Raw genomic sequence first — 16,270 nt, 5'->3', positions numbered from 1 at the left:
AACCACCGTCCACTAGACAGAGTTCGGGCAAGCGTTATTCAAACTATGGTTAACCATTGGTCAACAATAGTCCTTGCGCGAACTTGGCCAAAAATAGCATTTTTAGTTTGTTTGTTTTTACACCAGAATGTCATAAGCAACAATGTTCATATATGTATAACTTTATCCTGAGGCAATCTTGTCAGTGTTTTCAACGAACATATCTAATAAAAGTGAATTGAAACAGACACAAATTGATTAATGTTTATATGAATTAAATAAATTATTTGTTAATAAATAAAATCAACTTTAAAAAAGTAATTAAATAATTATTTTTCAATTTTTAAATTATTTTTTATGGTGATTAGAATAGATCACATCACGTTTTCGACCAAAATCATTTTCAGTCCCATTCTCATTTGTGACACAAAAGTTATCAAAACTGGACCCTCAAAAAGATTTAAAAATTGGGGGGAAAATATAAAAATCGTGAAAAGAAACTTACTGTTCGTGGGGGATGGTACTGTAGCGGTACTGCCTCGGATGACTGCCCCGGCGAGTAGCGGCGAACGGCCTAGCCTCTACGGTCGGCTACGCAGATCCGTTTTGGCGGAGATTTACCGCCAGGCACGCAGCAGACTACCAAAAACAACACCCTACGACGCACTCACTCCACTCACTGGGCTGACAGACGGGGGGGATATCTTGGGGAAGGAATGGGACACTGGACACTGATTTGCGCCTACCCTTAGCTTTGGTGATTTATTCACCATTCCAGTTTCAGCCTACCTAGGTGCCTCGCCTACGTGATCATGTATTCAATCACTTGCCTTATAACCTCAGAGATTACTTAATTATGATACAAGAATCATTTGTCAATTACACTCACACAAAGTGTGAGGCTCCCTCCACTGCGACTATAGGTGATTGGTTATTGGTTGATTGCGGGAGATAAGAACTGTGCAAGAACCCTTCACAAGACCGTGCTCGGGTTACGGCCACAGCAGAAAGAGAGCGAAGCTGAGCGCGTGGCCACATATATACACTGGCGCTGTTGGCTGGTGCTCCCATTAACCTGGGTGAGTGCACGCGCACCCCACTGGCTACCAGTAAAGAACTAAAGTGCGCCCTCTATAAAATTCATTGCGCTACAGTACCGAGTGGTATCAGCGCGCATGAACTGCCATGAAAACCGGTGCAGCCACGCGTTATCGCCTCAAGTACCAGCGTTTAAGATCAGCATTCGAGTCCCGCTACAATCCTGGCCAAAATGGTTGGGACACTTGGAAATAACCTTAGCCTCCAACGGTCACCCGCTCCCCCGGTCAATGTTGTTCTCTCCAGTTGATGGAGCACACACCGCGTAATGAGAGACAACATTGAACGGGGGCCAGGGGGTTGGGGGCCCAGCGAGATTTGGCCAGGATTGTAGCTAGCTTCACCCATAATAGTTGTCATTGGAACACAACTTAACTCTGCCACTGGAGCTCTTTCCGGAGCTAGCCAGGGCCAATTCTCCACAGAATCCCAGTTAAGTTTATAATTGGAAAAGAGCTAGCTGAGGATCAGACATTCACGTGTGCAGAGCAACACGAACAAATGTCTGATATATCCTAGCATGCAAATTGTATGCGACCCCACGCGCCAGCCAATCGAAGTCAACTTTAGAAACTGTGACATCATTTCAATCGGAAATCTGGACTAAGCTGTTGATTGGACAATTTGGCTGCCATGGTTTTTTAAAACAACGGGTTACGGAAGATAGAAGGCGCCCGCTGAATGGTCACAATCTAGAGGTCAGACGCAGCCTTGTTTTGCATAATTAATCGCTGAATCTGCGCGAATATCATAGACGCAGGCGGCTTTTTCCATAGGCTAGCTCTGAAGCTGCCTTCTGTCTGAACATACCCATATAGAGCTAACTCAGTCTTAAGCATGCCTTATTGGCTTACAGAGCATGTGTTATAATAATCAGCAGAAAAGGACCTGTACTATTTTGACTGATGACAATTTCTATAAAAGATTGCCCACCAACTAATCTCCAATCAATACTAATTAATTACAAAGTTTTGTTTATTTAAAGGTAACCGTGAAGATGAGTCATTGCTGTAGCTTATAATTTGCCGTAGGTCTTTCTGGGCTTCGAGCACTTTTTTGTTTCAAATTAGATTAATTTGATCCGAGATGTGACGAGGTTCCTCCAACTGTTGAGGATCCAACAGGATTTCCTGCATTAATTCAATTGAACATGTCGCAACCGTTGAGTTCACATCGGTGGATGAGGCTTAACTCTGTTAATCTCTTGAAGCTGGTGGCCATTAAGAGAAACCAAATCTGCTTGTTGATAACTTGGATTTCTGTGTGTGGAATTTACAGATCTCCTGTTTATCTGTAATTGTAGGGTGGAGGGGAAAACAACATTAATCACTCCAGGACGACATTTAATTGGATCGTCGGGGCACTTGGGACTTGAACCAGCCTCCAAAGGAGCATCAGGGATAGGACAGGAAACTATCTCTCCTCACCAGAACAGTAAGTCTAATTGCTCCGATTAACCACTTCGCGTCGGATGACATGTTAACACGATGTTTCTATACACAGGCACGGCTGACAGCTCAAAACGTCCAGCTTGCCTCGACTCCTCTGCAGATGACGTCTAAACATGCTACTCCCCCATTTGTTTTGTACACACACACACACACACACCCAGACTTGTTTCACATACCTAGTGTGGACTTTCCTTTCTTTTCGTGTAGTTAAGGAACACCAGTGGAAAAACTCATTTTTCTCAAACTGTGAAAACTCTTACAACCCAATTTTTTTTCAATGATTCCCTTTAGTGTTTCTCTTCATTCTGCTACAGATAAACCTAACCCAAAAATGCCTCTAAACCTGTTTTCCAGAAATGGGGAAACACTGTGTGGACGTGGGCAAGTCCACACTTCGTCGGTGCTACCTACATTATGTGGACGTCTTTTGTTCGGAAGTCCACACTGCGTATGTAAGACAAGCTCACACAAAGTCTGTGTGTTGTACATGTACTTGAACTTGGCCACTGTGCACGGCCTGTTGAGGTACAATTAACGTTCCGTGGGCACAGCCTGAAGTGAGTGACTCTTGCGAATCAGTATTTGTGGTGTTTGGCTGTATATCAAAAGTTGACTGTTATATCTTGCCTTTTTTGAACATCGATCCCGGCAAAAATAATCCCGACACGAACTGGTTAATATTCAGTTAAACATTTCAAATTGAGTATCTCTAAACAATCCGTTCGGCATTAGAAGAGTGCAGTTACCTATTCCAAGTTCGCTTTCCAAATTTTTCTTTCAGTAAAACTTGAAGGAAGTTTCTCGGCCAACCGCATTATACAAATTCAGTTTTGGATCTGCCACTGCCCAATATTTTTGAGATCCCTAGACATACTACAGAGGGTCAAAAGGAAATGCCATCCATGGGATGTAGCTGTGATAAAACAGATTAGATTTTGATAATGTGTGAAATATGACAGGTCTTAGCTAAAGCAGCTCTTGGATATCCTACAACCCACATTCGTATCTCTTGAACCGGATTAGGTGTGGCTAGTAGACACTGGCCCAGGGTCCAGCTTGGGTCATCACTGTCAGTAGCCCGCCAGCCTGTTTATTAGCATCCGGTTTGTAATGCAATGCTATTACCAGTGGCCACCCGCCCTTTCAAGATTTGGACCGTTGAATTAAGGCAACTCTCCAAAGAAATTATATTTTGGACTGCATAATTGGTCCCCCCAAAAAAATCATCAATTATGACTACCTCCTCATCTTGATATTAAGGAAAATACGGAGGAAAGCCTGGATATCTCCACTCTAATTGAATTACAGTGGTCACTTTGATAATTTAACAATCCTCTGGCTGCCTTCTGGGTCAAAAACCTTTTCCTTCTCAGAAGAGCCACTGATGACAGAGTCCCCAAAGCCTCTTATCATCTTTTCCAAGACCTTTTAATTAATTTTCATGATTTGGGGTCACCGTGATTCAATCAGCTTGCCCAATAGTCTGTTTAAAGTTTGCAGTGGCCTGTTTACAAAAACTTAATATCAAACTATGCTAGATTTCCTTTTAATTAGGGAATAAGTTATGATGGGCAACAAGGGACATGGTGGGAATATCTGTTTTGCACATCCCTGTTGTGGTCCTTGTGCTCTTGAGCAAGGCACTTTACCATTATTGCTTCACTAGTGGGACATAAAGCCGTAGGTCCCGTGTGTTGTGTAATGCACGTAAAAGAACACAGTAACATTTATTGCTAAGAGAAGGGGTTTGCCCCGGTGTTTCTGGCAGTGGCTGCAATATGCGCCGCAGCACCTTGTATACCCTTTATGAATATACATACTCTATATTGTTCTCGTATTTCTCATAAACTTCATTTTTGTCTTTAGAAATAGGCATAATTACCAGCGCCTTGAGTACATAATTGTTGGTAGGTACCGGTACGTGCGCTATATAAGATTCCGGTATTACTAAGAGGTACTTTTATTTCATTTACACTAACAACATACACCTGTATTCCTTGAAACTGATAAATATGCTAAATACAATTAAAATGTATTACAATTATGGAAGGGCTCGATCTACCTGAGTAGAAGCTATGGTTGATTCTTATGGCGTGAAAGGGTTTTACCTGGCTTCACAGATTGTGGATAGTAATAGAGGACTTTTATTGGTATAGAGGCTTGTTGTCAATCTTTTTGGAATTGGTTCCTCCTTGTAACCTGTCACGGTGTCACACTTATGGAAGGGCCCGAGTAGAAGCTACGTTTGATTCTCATGACGTGAAAGGGGTCGCCAAAATCTCAGGGTTTTACCCGGCTTCACAGATTGTGGATAGTGATAGAGGACTTGAGGTTTTTGGTAGAAGCTTGTTGTCAATCTTTTTGGAATTGGTTCCTGTCACGGTGTCACAATTTAGGAATCGCTAAGCCGGGCTGTCAGTCATAAACATTTGAGAACATGTCTTCTGAATAATTGAGACGGCATTGCCTTCTTGGTCAGTATCTTCACTGTTGATAGCAAAAAGAGAGATTTTTAAGGATATCTTTGTGGGTATTATATCCCTTCATCTTACGATTTTTCTCTCCTCGAAGGAGAACTATTTTAGTAGGTCTCCACTTCAAAATGATATCATTTTTCTCTCTGTTTCCTTCTAAACCTTCAACACATGAAGGACCTTTTGCCTTGTAGTGAGCAAATCCATTTGAGTAAAAGTATACAGCATAATGACATAGCTGAATTGCTCTCTTTTTTCATAATACTCTGCTATCAGAAAATTCACACTCTCCGACTGAAATTGGGGACAAGATGACTTTTAAGTGAAATTCTTTCAGTCACTCAACTGTCAAAATTGGTCCAAGCTTTACTTTCTGGAAGATATAGCGAGGCACGGTCATCTGGATTTACATCAGAATACGGATATCAGCTAGTGGCATTCTCTGAACTAATAATTCATATCAAGATGGTCCAAAATAAACAGTGATTGGATCTGAGCAAGCCATGCTGATCCTGGCAAGCTTGGTGGATAAGTGGTAGGAAGTCTGCACTAGTAATCAGGAGGTCATGGATTCCTTTCCCAACCAAGTAACCCTTGTGATTGTTTTTTCTCGCAAGTGTGGGTGAAGGGCAAACCCCAATATTACCAAAATAAGTCAAGATAGTCCAGTTGCCAGAATGGTAGAAGTGGGGAGTGCTCCACATCTTTGAGATCCAACTGGAAGAGAAGTGGCATCCATTTTGTTAAAGTAAGTGCCTTTGGAGCTGGATAAACATTAGGTCTCTTGTGGGGGGCAAGAGCTTGTCTTCTTTTCCCAGAAACTGGAGTACCCGCAGATTAAAGTCATGATGAAATGACCCTGGTCAGAGTTCGCGGCCATATGCTGGCTCATTCAATGTCTCCTACTCTGTAATTCTCTTGACATATCTGCCTCTAAGTCCTGGCAACCCCCTGATTGAAAGAATGTCTCATTCGGAGATTAAGCGATCAATGCGAGAAGTTCAATTTCAAATGCTGATCTGCCCTTCATGAGTTCAGCGTACTTTTTCCCCCTGTCTCTTTCACACCTCGATCTGAGCAGGTGACAGATAATATTGGAACATGCTGGGCAGTTAAATGGCTTGTGATTTGCAGTCTTGTTCTGAATATTGGCTAGGGGTCAAATCAGGTCAACCACTGTTTTTTAGCTTGCTGTACTAGCCTGAAGACTAAAGGTGGTGAATTTGTGTTAGGGAGCTTCTCGAATAAGGTCATGTCAATTCAGTGTGTAGTCAAGACCTCTCATAAGGATATATTAATTTTAATTTTTTTTAAGATTTATTTTGACAGACAAATAAATGTTATTATTTGTTGAAGGAAACTGATTTTTGAATGTGAGTCATCATTCACTGTCAAGTAATCGTTTTCCGAACCCAAATGTCACCTTGACCTTCTTGGGACTTTTAAGACATTTTAGAGGTGCATTGCCCCAATATAAATGCTTGTTTCAGATCCAACTCTAACATAAAACAACCCAACTGATTTGTGTGGTGAAAATGAAAGCATGAAGAGGTTTTGCTTCTTTAAGTTGGACCTGATTAAATATTATTTTCTAATACATGAGCAGTTTTAAACAATTTAGTAGCATTGCTCAGAAAAAGTCTCATCTCTAGTACATCAATCACTTTGGGTGAAAAGAAAAGTTCAAAGTAGCCGTCCCGTTGCCTGGGGTATACTGCAAGTTTGAGCATGGGGAATTGCTGCACAACATTTTCTCCACTGGATTTACAGGACGGGAATGTGTATTTGGAACCTCATGATTTCCAGCATTAGGAAAGGAAGTCTAATGTCCGTGACAGAGCCAATTTACCATAATGTCTCATTCATAAAAAGCTAAGACATATTCCCGTTCCTACTGGTCGAGAGCCCGTCACGTGGCTGATCTTAACGGTTGATAAAACACCCGCTGGCTGGTCTTAAACACTTTTCCAGTGTCACTTAAAACTTGGACTCCTATTTAAACTTGGACTCCTTTTACCCTATATTAGTTGAAGGTTCACAATCTTCGGTTTAATAGGCATGGGCGATACTACCAATGAGTCCAAATTTCATATAGTCCTAAATTCACACTACACTGGCACAGCTACGACATCGCGCAGTTCGTGCAATGCGTGTTTTGACTGTTCGACTGAAAAGGTAACACACTGAGTATACAGTGTTTAAATACGTTGGTGAAGGGCAAAACCTAATTTGATAAACATCACCCCCGACGCCAAAAAAAAAAAAAAAAAAAATTAATCTTATGAATGGTGTTTGGAGTTTCGGGTCATTATCAGCATCCAGACTCCAAACCAGTCTTAAACATAGTGTTTAAAACCAGCCAAGCATGTGTGATTCAGAGAAATGATCCAAAACTCCTAGTCAGTGTAAACTCCTATACCATTACTAGATGGTGGATGTATAAGATTGGAAAAATACAAGTTTCAGATTTATTAACTGAGCTCTGTCACAGATATTTCATGCTGGAATTACCCATAATGTGAAGAGGTAGAATGTGTCTCTTAGTTATTAAGATGAATATGCATGATGCTAAGTTCCCTGCATGCTTTGTACAACTAATGTAAAATCAATGAACACTAGTTCTTTCAACTTCAGATGTAGTATTTAAGAATGTATTTGAGTTGTGAGTTGTTGAGTAAGCGTCGACTAAAAGGAAATGCAGTGTATATGTTTTTCGAACATTCCAGAAGTATATCTCCAATTCCTGTGGATGATTGAGTCTTCACTTGTCCAGACTTTTATACCAGTAAGCTTTGAATGCTAGCCCTGTGCATTCGTATCCTCAGTACCATGGCACACAAAAACGCTATAATGTATTGACATAAATGTAGGTCATCTTTTGTCACAAGCAGTCCCCTTTTGGGGGGGGGGGAATAAATTTGGTCAGTCTTTTTTTCTTTCTCGGTTCCAGGGACGTTGGTTTTGGCTTTCATGTTTGTGTAACCTTCCTGGGGCGGGACCACCTGTTTTGCACGCTCAGTTCTCAGTTTGGCATTTATTGGTGGAATTCCGCGCGCTCGTTGCATCCAGGAGTTAGGCGATCTGTTGGGAAGCCAAACCGACAAAATCTTTCCTCCCAGCGTGAGTACCCGTCGAGTTTGGCATTGACGTTGGTAGGCGGGAGGACAAGCCCACAGGACCACAAAAAAAACCTGAAGAGTTATTGTACCTCCAATTATCTACCAATTACTTGCCAATTTTCAACCCTGGGGCACTGAGAGAAAAATGTTTCAGTCTTTTATTGATGTCTGTGAACTTGGAGGAGTTGGAGGCTGGACCCATTAGTCTGCTGACCTTGTAGCTCAACCGGAGGCCAAGTATTGACTGTTGACTATTTGTACACGCTGAGGATCCTCGCTGTGTGGTATGTATCAGTGTCTTTAAGTAGCATCTCGAGGTCCAAGTTTTCCCCCCATTTTTAGTTGAGTAGTAGCCTTGATGATTCCATAACCTTGATTGACATTGATTCACTAATAGACATGTGGACTTGTCGTTATTGATTTTCTTCTTTGTCATTGATGAAGGACTCAGCAGTAGAAATGCAAAATGTTACAGTTATTAACAGATAATTGAGCATCATTACAGTCTCGAATCCATCCTAAGAGAGAGCGCCATCAATCCTTGAGAGCGTTTCAAAACCTTTACTTTGACTTTTTGTATATCAATGCAAACAACTCATGGCAGCTGCAGGTTGGATGCAATATGGGTCATTCTATACATTTGGGGTCCACTTTTTTCCTGTCCTGTTATATCTGAAGTGTGCAATTTTCATAAATTCTGGATGCACCCCCAAAAGCGTTCTTTCTCCAAGAGTGATCATGTGAAACACACTACCTATCCAACACTAATTGAGAGTAGTTTGAACTCATTCTTTATGATCCTTGAATGGCAAATTATAAAGTTCAGAGGGAGCCGGGACAGGAAAAATGTCACACTTAGGAACCTGAATTGATGAAATGACCCAGATATGAAAGAGTTGATGTAGTGGGAGTGTCAGATTGTGGAGCAAGGAAGCAGACTGAAGACCTGATCTCATAGGGGCCGTATCATAAGTCCGACGCCTCATAGGTCCGATGTCGGAAAAACGAGGCGTTTAATTTGTCGGACTTTTGAGGCGTCGGAGCTATGAGGCGTCAGAGCTATGAGGCGTCAGACATATGAGACGTCGGACTCATGAGGCATCTGACCTATGAGGCATCGGACTTACGGGCCTATATTTGGTTATTGGATATGATTTTGTCAGACTTATGAGGCATCGGACCTATGAGGCATCGGACTTATGAGTGGACCCCATCTCATACATGTGTTTGTGGACAGGCAATAAGTGTTGTAGTTCAATCCATCACAAGACCTTTCAGAATCGCTGTCACAAGTCCTTTCGTATAAGTACAGTCACAAGAAACGGGATGAAAAATAACAAAGGAATGCTTTTATTACAGTTTGAGTAGCTAGTGACTCGACTTTATACTGGAGGACTTGTGATGGAGTTGTGATGGAGTTGTGATGGACTTGTGATGGACTTGTGATGGACTTGTGATGGACTTGTGATGGACTTGTGATGGACTTGTGATGGACTTGTGATGGACTTGTGATGGACTTGTGATGGACTTGTGATGGACTTGTGATGGACTTGTGATGGACTTGTGATGGACTTGTGGGGACTTGTGGGGACTTGTGGGGACTTGTGATGGCCTCGACTACATCACTGCAGGCAATGCCCCAAAGCTTCTGAAATTGTATTTGTCCCTTAGACAACCCCACTGGACAAGAGTGCCTTTCTTGTTGTCTGATTGGCCATGCTCGCAAGTACATATGGATATTTTCAATTAAACTAAGTTGACTCCTTTATCATAGGTTGTAAAGCCAACAATGTGCTGGCCATTCTTAGACTGTACATCCAGGCAAGATGTTAAGACTAGGGGTCAGTCTGGTCTGCCTTGGTATCCTGAAAAATGCGACTCTAGTCCTGTTTTGAATTAGCGTCAATTTCTGACAAATATGATATTCTAGCACCACAAAATTAATTTTGCCCGAAGCTGAATAAATGTGATGCAAAACAGGAAAGTAGATCATACATGGAGATATCCAGTCATCATAACCCCTTGGGCATTTTGGTGAAGACATTTCTTGAAGCAATGAAGATTCTGTTTCGTTTATAAACGTGGTCATGGTCTCTGTTGCTTGCACTTTAAAATCGCCTCTCTAGTCATTTTTTTTTTTTTTTACAATTTCCTGGATGTTTATTTCTACAGGAAACGTGGATTTCAGAATAATTTGTGAAATACCGGTATGAGAAGGGATTTTATATCTATGAGCGGATTTGTTGACAGATGCCCAGCTTTGTGGTTGTCAAGTGATGTTGATTATAAGTGTTCAAACATTCCAGTCGGTGAAAAAGATCATGATCTGAGCAACTTTCTCTAATCAAAACATCAAGCTAACAAGCTTTGGTTCTGCCATTGAGCTACTACGGATGGTTCTACTGAGAACCACATTTCTCTCTTTCTTTTCTTAAAGACAGTCACTTCACATTGTGTATCTGGCAAGCTTTCTCTGTAACTTATTTTTTTCAGTATCTAGTATGTATCAGGGGAGGGGGGTGGGGGTTGATTGGAGGGGGGGAATGGGGGGCTGATGCCCCCTACCTTTGATGCCCCCAACAGGTCACATGGGAACATTGTGAGTCATTGTTGTTGATAAATGATGAGACCCTAAGGTCATTACTCTACTTGCACTTTCGAGGCTTTAAAGGTGCATTTTTTTTAAAAAGAATAACAGTTGAATTCAACCACTTTTTTCCCTCTTGGATGGAGGAATCATAGATCAAGTTCAAAATGTAGTGCTTTTATCGGCTGAGGTGTTTACATTGTGTATGGCCATTTTGCTGTGAACATTGTGTTAGGTTTTTGCTTGTGATTTTTCAGATATCAACAATTCATTTATTGAAATGAATAGTTGATGATGCAAACCAGTGAATTTCCTTCTGCCAGTTGTCAAAGAAGCAGTTAACGGTTAGATACTTTTTTCTTTTTGTCATAGGGTAGGTTCATACGTGTACTTCATGTGAAGAACTTCTTGCCGATTTCAGCATCTTTAGGTTCGTAATTGTGACATCTGGCATTATCCTCACAAATTCACTTTTTGCTTTCAAAATAGTGTGTGAAGTATGATCTGGACATAGTACCTGGGAAATTCAACCCTGAACTTATAGCTGAAAATATCTAGGGTCAGCACTTTTAAACCTGGAAGATGTTAACACCCTTGTACGTCCTTGATATTCAATCTTCAGCTGTTGTAGTGTAACCCAAAGTAAATGTACCCTGTTTGGACTGCTAACCTGGGGATGGCCTTTGACCTTTCATTTGGAAGAAGGCCACCTAGCAGCTTCCGATTCAAGTGGCAGTCTTTAATCCTGCAGGCCCTTGCCACCTTCACACTTACGGATCAATGTTGTAGTGGTGTCCATCGCGGGTCCCTAGAAGTCCACCACAAGTCCTCCAGTCCTGAGTCAATTCACAAGCTATAGGCCTAGGTCTCGTTCAAATGACGTCATTTCCTACAGACCATCCACGTGCATCAGCATTTTGAGCGTCAATTTGCATAACGCGCATCGGCTGTGTCATATTTCGAACACATTTCGAGCAAAAAGCGCGCGTGTTTGGAACATTTTCAACGCTGCGCAATGCGTGCTTGATTGCGTAAAATACGCAGTTGCATTTCTCCTATACAGAGATGGCCGTCATTGAGCGAGCCCTATTCAAATGAAAGCATTTCTTTGTTATTGTTCATTCCCTGTTTCTTGTGAAAGGACTTGTGAAAGGACTTGTGATCTACTTTTGACCGGACTTGTGATAGACTTCCGATGGACTCGACTACTTATTCAGGAAATCATTGAGGTTTCACCCGGTAACAAATCATGTGAATGGGCACCATTCACAAGGATTTTCCTTAAAAAATGGACGGTTAAAGGGAATGTACAACATTTACTCTTGCTGCAATTTTCAGTAGTAAATGTAATTGGGGGATTAGAATGTTATAGCAAATATTGTTAAACTCACTTGCTTCACGTTTTGGGCTTGAAGATGCTAGAAAACCAAGAAAAACATCATGTTCTTGGAGTCTGGTTCCCTGACCCCACTTAAAAAAAACGGAGCAGTTTGTCAACTTGCAAGGTCAGAGAATTAGTCCGGCAGGCTTTTACCCCTTCACAGGTGTGTAATCGATTGCAAAGAAAATGCAGAAAAACTAATTATAAAAAAATTAAGAGCAGTTTTTGAAAAAAGCCAGTTTTCTCCAACGCTGGTCGGCCGATCAGCGTTGGAAAAATACCATTTTTCTTGAAAATGTCAGCACACTAGGAGCCACAACTTTGCAGGATGCCTTAGACTGCCATTCCCTAATAATCCAGCAAGGTATTTCGTGATAATTTGTATCATTTTGTTTTTTGATGATTGCAAATGTTGTATCTTCTCTTTAACCCAGGGTAAAAGTTTGTGCAAACAATCCTTAACGTGAGAATCTTATGATTTCCTTTTCTCTCCTGAAATTTCTTCATTTTGTCTAAAGAACCCTTACATGTATAAACTCTATATGCTTGTGAGTTGAATTCCTTTGCCGGTGTCATATGAAATTTGGACCTCTATGCAATCTAATCTCTTTTACCTTCTGTGGATTCTAAGCCCCACACTTGACCTGTCACTGTCCTCATTGTTTTCACTTAAGCACGCACATTACAACCCATGAGTTCACATTTCGTATGGTCCAAATGTTACGCTATACTGGCGCACAGAGGAAGGAAGAAAATAGCTCCCATAATTAACAACCTCCTTTTAAAATTATTTTTAAAATTGATAATTTTATCATTATGTGCACATTTTACAAGCCAGAAAAAGGAGGAGGCAAAGTCCAAAATGTCCTGAAAAGAATATCCTTCACAGATAAGTTTGCGGTGTTAATTGGTGTTCCCCATATCTGCATCTTTCTCTGTAGTTATATGCAGTGATATCCAAAGGATGTATGACCCAAAAAAGACTTAACTTTAAGTACTGTTAATAAAAGGACTGAGGATGCATCAAGTCAAGGAAGGTCCTAAGTTTGGAGCGCTAAGATTGTCTTCTTGTGAGGTTGCAATCTTGAGCTGTGGTCGGTCAAACACAGGAAAGTCACAGCAAAGCCCTCAAGAGATCTGGCCTCTAAATCTCCTCCCACTTTCACGCCTACCTCTTGTTACCGCATCTTGTTAGTGATCCTCCTGGCATATTTCCGCTCAGCTCAGCTCAGCTCGGCAGCAGTTTGCCAAAATTTTTTCTTCTTGCTGGCTTAGCGGAAAGGGATCATTAAGGTGCTGGATGTAAGAAAGAGATAGGCTTATGATCAGAAGTGCAGAGTGGAGAAGCGTTGCGTGTTAGTCCAAATCCTCTGGGCTTAGGCGCTGCCGCAAACCCACACTGGATGACTGGGGGCATTCCACTCATCAGAGGTTTACTCAAGTCACTCAAGGGGCTTGGGTTGAGATTAGAATCTTACTTTTATGATGTCTTTAAATTATCTTCTTGGCTTTGCTCAATGAGGTCAAATGATAATCGTTTTTAGAATTAATTGTTTATAATGTAATTGTCTTTTGGAATTTGTCCCCCGGGCCACGATCTGAGACAAGTAAAAGAAATGAATGAATGAATGAATGAATGAATGATAGGTTCAGTAATTCTGTTTTCAGATTATGGCTTTGGAATTCTTTACTATTGTTAACATGGATTGTGTTTACAAACTTGTCATTGATGTGTAATTTTCATGTAGACATTGTGACAAATTTTTGTTGAAATATTAATTTGTTTCTTGTTATTACATCCAACTGGTATGCCTTAATTCAATTTTGGTAGTCTTTGTCACAGGATTTGAGGATGACTGCACTACAGAGTGCATCAGAATGATAAAATCATAAATGTCCGATGTAAGGCCAAAAAAAAAATACTCGGTCTCTGGTCAGCGCGCGCGTCGATTTTAATCATGCGCGTCAACCTTTTTTTCTTCTTCAAATTAACACGGAAGCTACAACAGCGCCCTCTATTGCCGCACCTCCTCAAATTTTTGTACCAAGGAGCACCAAGGATAAGGAAATTGCACCAAGGCAAATGATAAAGGGCACCAAGGCATATTATGGAGGACACCAATGTATAATGAGGACACAAAAAAGCAAAATAATACCCACCTTGTCTGTACAATTCAAGCTTGAAAAAAGAAAAAGCCACCCCAAAAAAAAAAAAAACCGCGTCGCCGCATCAATACCAGAACTTCGGTCTGACCAGAGACCGACTATTTTTCTTTTTTGGCCTAACAGTAACAGAAAAGTGGACTCTACATTTATAGATGACCCATGTTTCAAAATGTTGTCCAAAGCATATAAAAAAAAAATCCGTTCAATTTTTTTTTACCCCCCTCTAAAAGTTTTGTCATGAAATACACTGTCAGCCCAGTGATTGGAAACACTTTACCCAAACTGTCAGTCGAAGACAACCACAGACTACATGACCTTGAAAAAAAGGAAACTGGTTAAAACCCTAAAATGTGGAAGTGGCTTGTTTCAGAGTCTTGATCTCAATCGTCTATGACCAAAATCAACCACACCTGATTCCGATTGAATGATTTCTTCCTGCTCTAGGTTGGTTGGTTGGGACATGTTCACCAAATAAGGATTAACACCCTTCTCTGGTTGAGAGGTACTTCCTTTTACGAGTCCACAGTCTGCCCCTTTCCTGTGGTGATGATGATTTCTTTCCAAAGCAGACACCACAAAAGTCTGGTCGTCAGTTTCTTTCTGACCAGGTTTAAACATCACGTTTTGGTTATAAAAACATCTGTTAATATTGTCATAGACCAACTGAAACTGCCGATGGTTTCCTGTCTTGTTTCTTTGTGGGTAAATGCAAGAATCGGTTTTGTGAATGACACCATGCAATAACTAATCCCTTCTGTAAAGTGTTCGTATATCAGAACTGGAGTGTTTTTCTTAACTTTCAAACCATCTACATCTATCCGTCCTCAAGAGATTGCTCTATTTTCCCAAGGACTGACACTCTATATATCTGCTTTCCGAAATGTCTGAGAAACATGTTCCCCTTCCACTTCTGGCAGTGGCGTAGCAAGAAATTGTTCATGGAGGGGGGGGGGGGGGGGGTTACCAAATTTTTTTGCTGCGAGATTTCAGTTTTGTCTTCATTCCTAGCATGTAGCTGTGGGAGAGTGTACTCCAAAACAATGGCTTCGTCTCAGTCTCCGGCTCCAGCTCCATTGCCAAGCTGTATGCCTGAAGCCAGATATGGAGACGACGCCGGGATTTGAGAAATGGCACAAGACTGATGGTTAAAGCCACGTCCGCAGACTGTGTGCAGAGAGTGCGTCCATCACATTGATCAGATACGCGGCTACCATCCCCTTTCTTTATCCCCTCCCCATTTTTTGTCAGGGGAGATTTTAACCCCATCCCCTTGTGGCTTTGCCACTGGCTGCCAGGCTCTTTTAAAAACTTCTTCGCGGAAGACAGTGCTAATCGTAACTTTGTAAGATGTTAGTGGTAAACCTCCTTTAGAATTTACTGAAATCATACTTGGCTTTGTTGGTCTATACTTGCTCTCCAATGCTTACACAAATAATCTCCAAATTCCTTTGTGGAAGTTCTTAGTCTACATTTACGCAATCCTCACCCGATGTGTTTGATTAATTTACTCACCCTCCTTCCCCATTAGGTGAGAGAGATTTGTTTGCTGTCACAGATCCCTTCCGTTTACAGGTTTGCGAGGAGGGGTGCATTCCCGAAAGACTCTGGCAGCGCCTCTTTTCCTGCGTTGTTGTTGTCTAGGGGCAGACCTGAAGACCGATCGCTGTACCCGTTGTGATTCAAGTCCTTCCTTCTTGTCAACCGTTGAGCAGGGATACCTGATCAAACTGCCTAGAAAAGATAAATCACGAATGTGTTACATGATGCGACAGACAGATGCATGCAAGCACACATGACCTGCAAGTTGCGACCTACTTTCTTACCTTCAAACCTAAAGGGTTGTGCTTTCAAAGCTAATATAGAACCTTTACCTGTAGCAAGAATACTTGAAAACTGTAATTAGTATTAAAAACATAACAAACGTAGAGGAAGGGTGTTTCTCAGTTTGCGCATCTCATACGGCCGTGCACACTGCCCCTAAGATAGCCAAATTCACTTTAAAACTGCTACATCCT

At 41.4% G+C, this 16,270-nt stretch overlaps 1 long non-coding RNA gene across 1 annotated transcript in view; it reads left to right on the top strand.

Moving 5' to 3' along the window:
• Window positions 1–2,308: 2,308 nt before the first annotated feature.
• The window catches only part of LOC119746165, a 49,949-nt gene continuing 35,987 nt past the window's right edge, over window positions 2,309–16,270 (top strand). Inside the window, exon 1 of the long non-coding RNA XR_005273698.1 lies at window positions 2,309–2,511. This is a non-coding gene — a long non-coding RNA (uncharacterized LOC119746165). The remainder of the gene's footprint in view (window positions 2,512–16,270) is intronic.

This window comes from Patiria miniata, unplaced genomic scaffold, assembly GCF_015706575.1.
Source record: "Patiria miniata isolate m_02_andy unplaced genomic scaffold, ASM1570657v1 HiC_scaffold_7, whole genome shotgun sequence".
NCBI lineage: Eukaryota > Metazoa > Echinodermata > Asteroidea > Valvatida > Asterinidae > Patiria > Patiria miniata.
The sequence above is the reverse complement of the archived record's forward strand: the minus strand, read 5'-3'. Positions and strand labels throughout refer to the sequence as shown.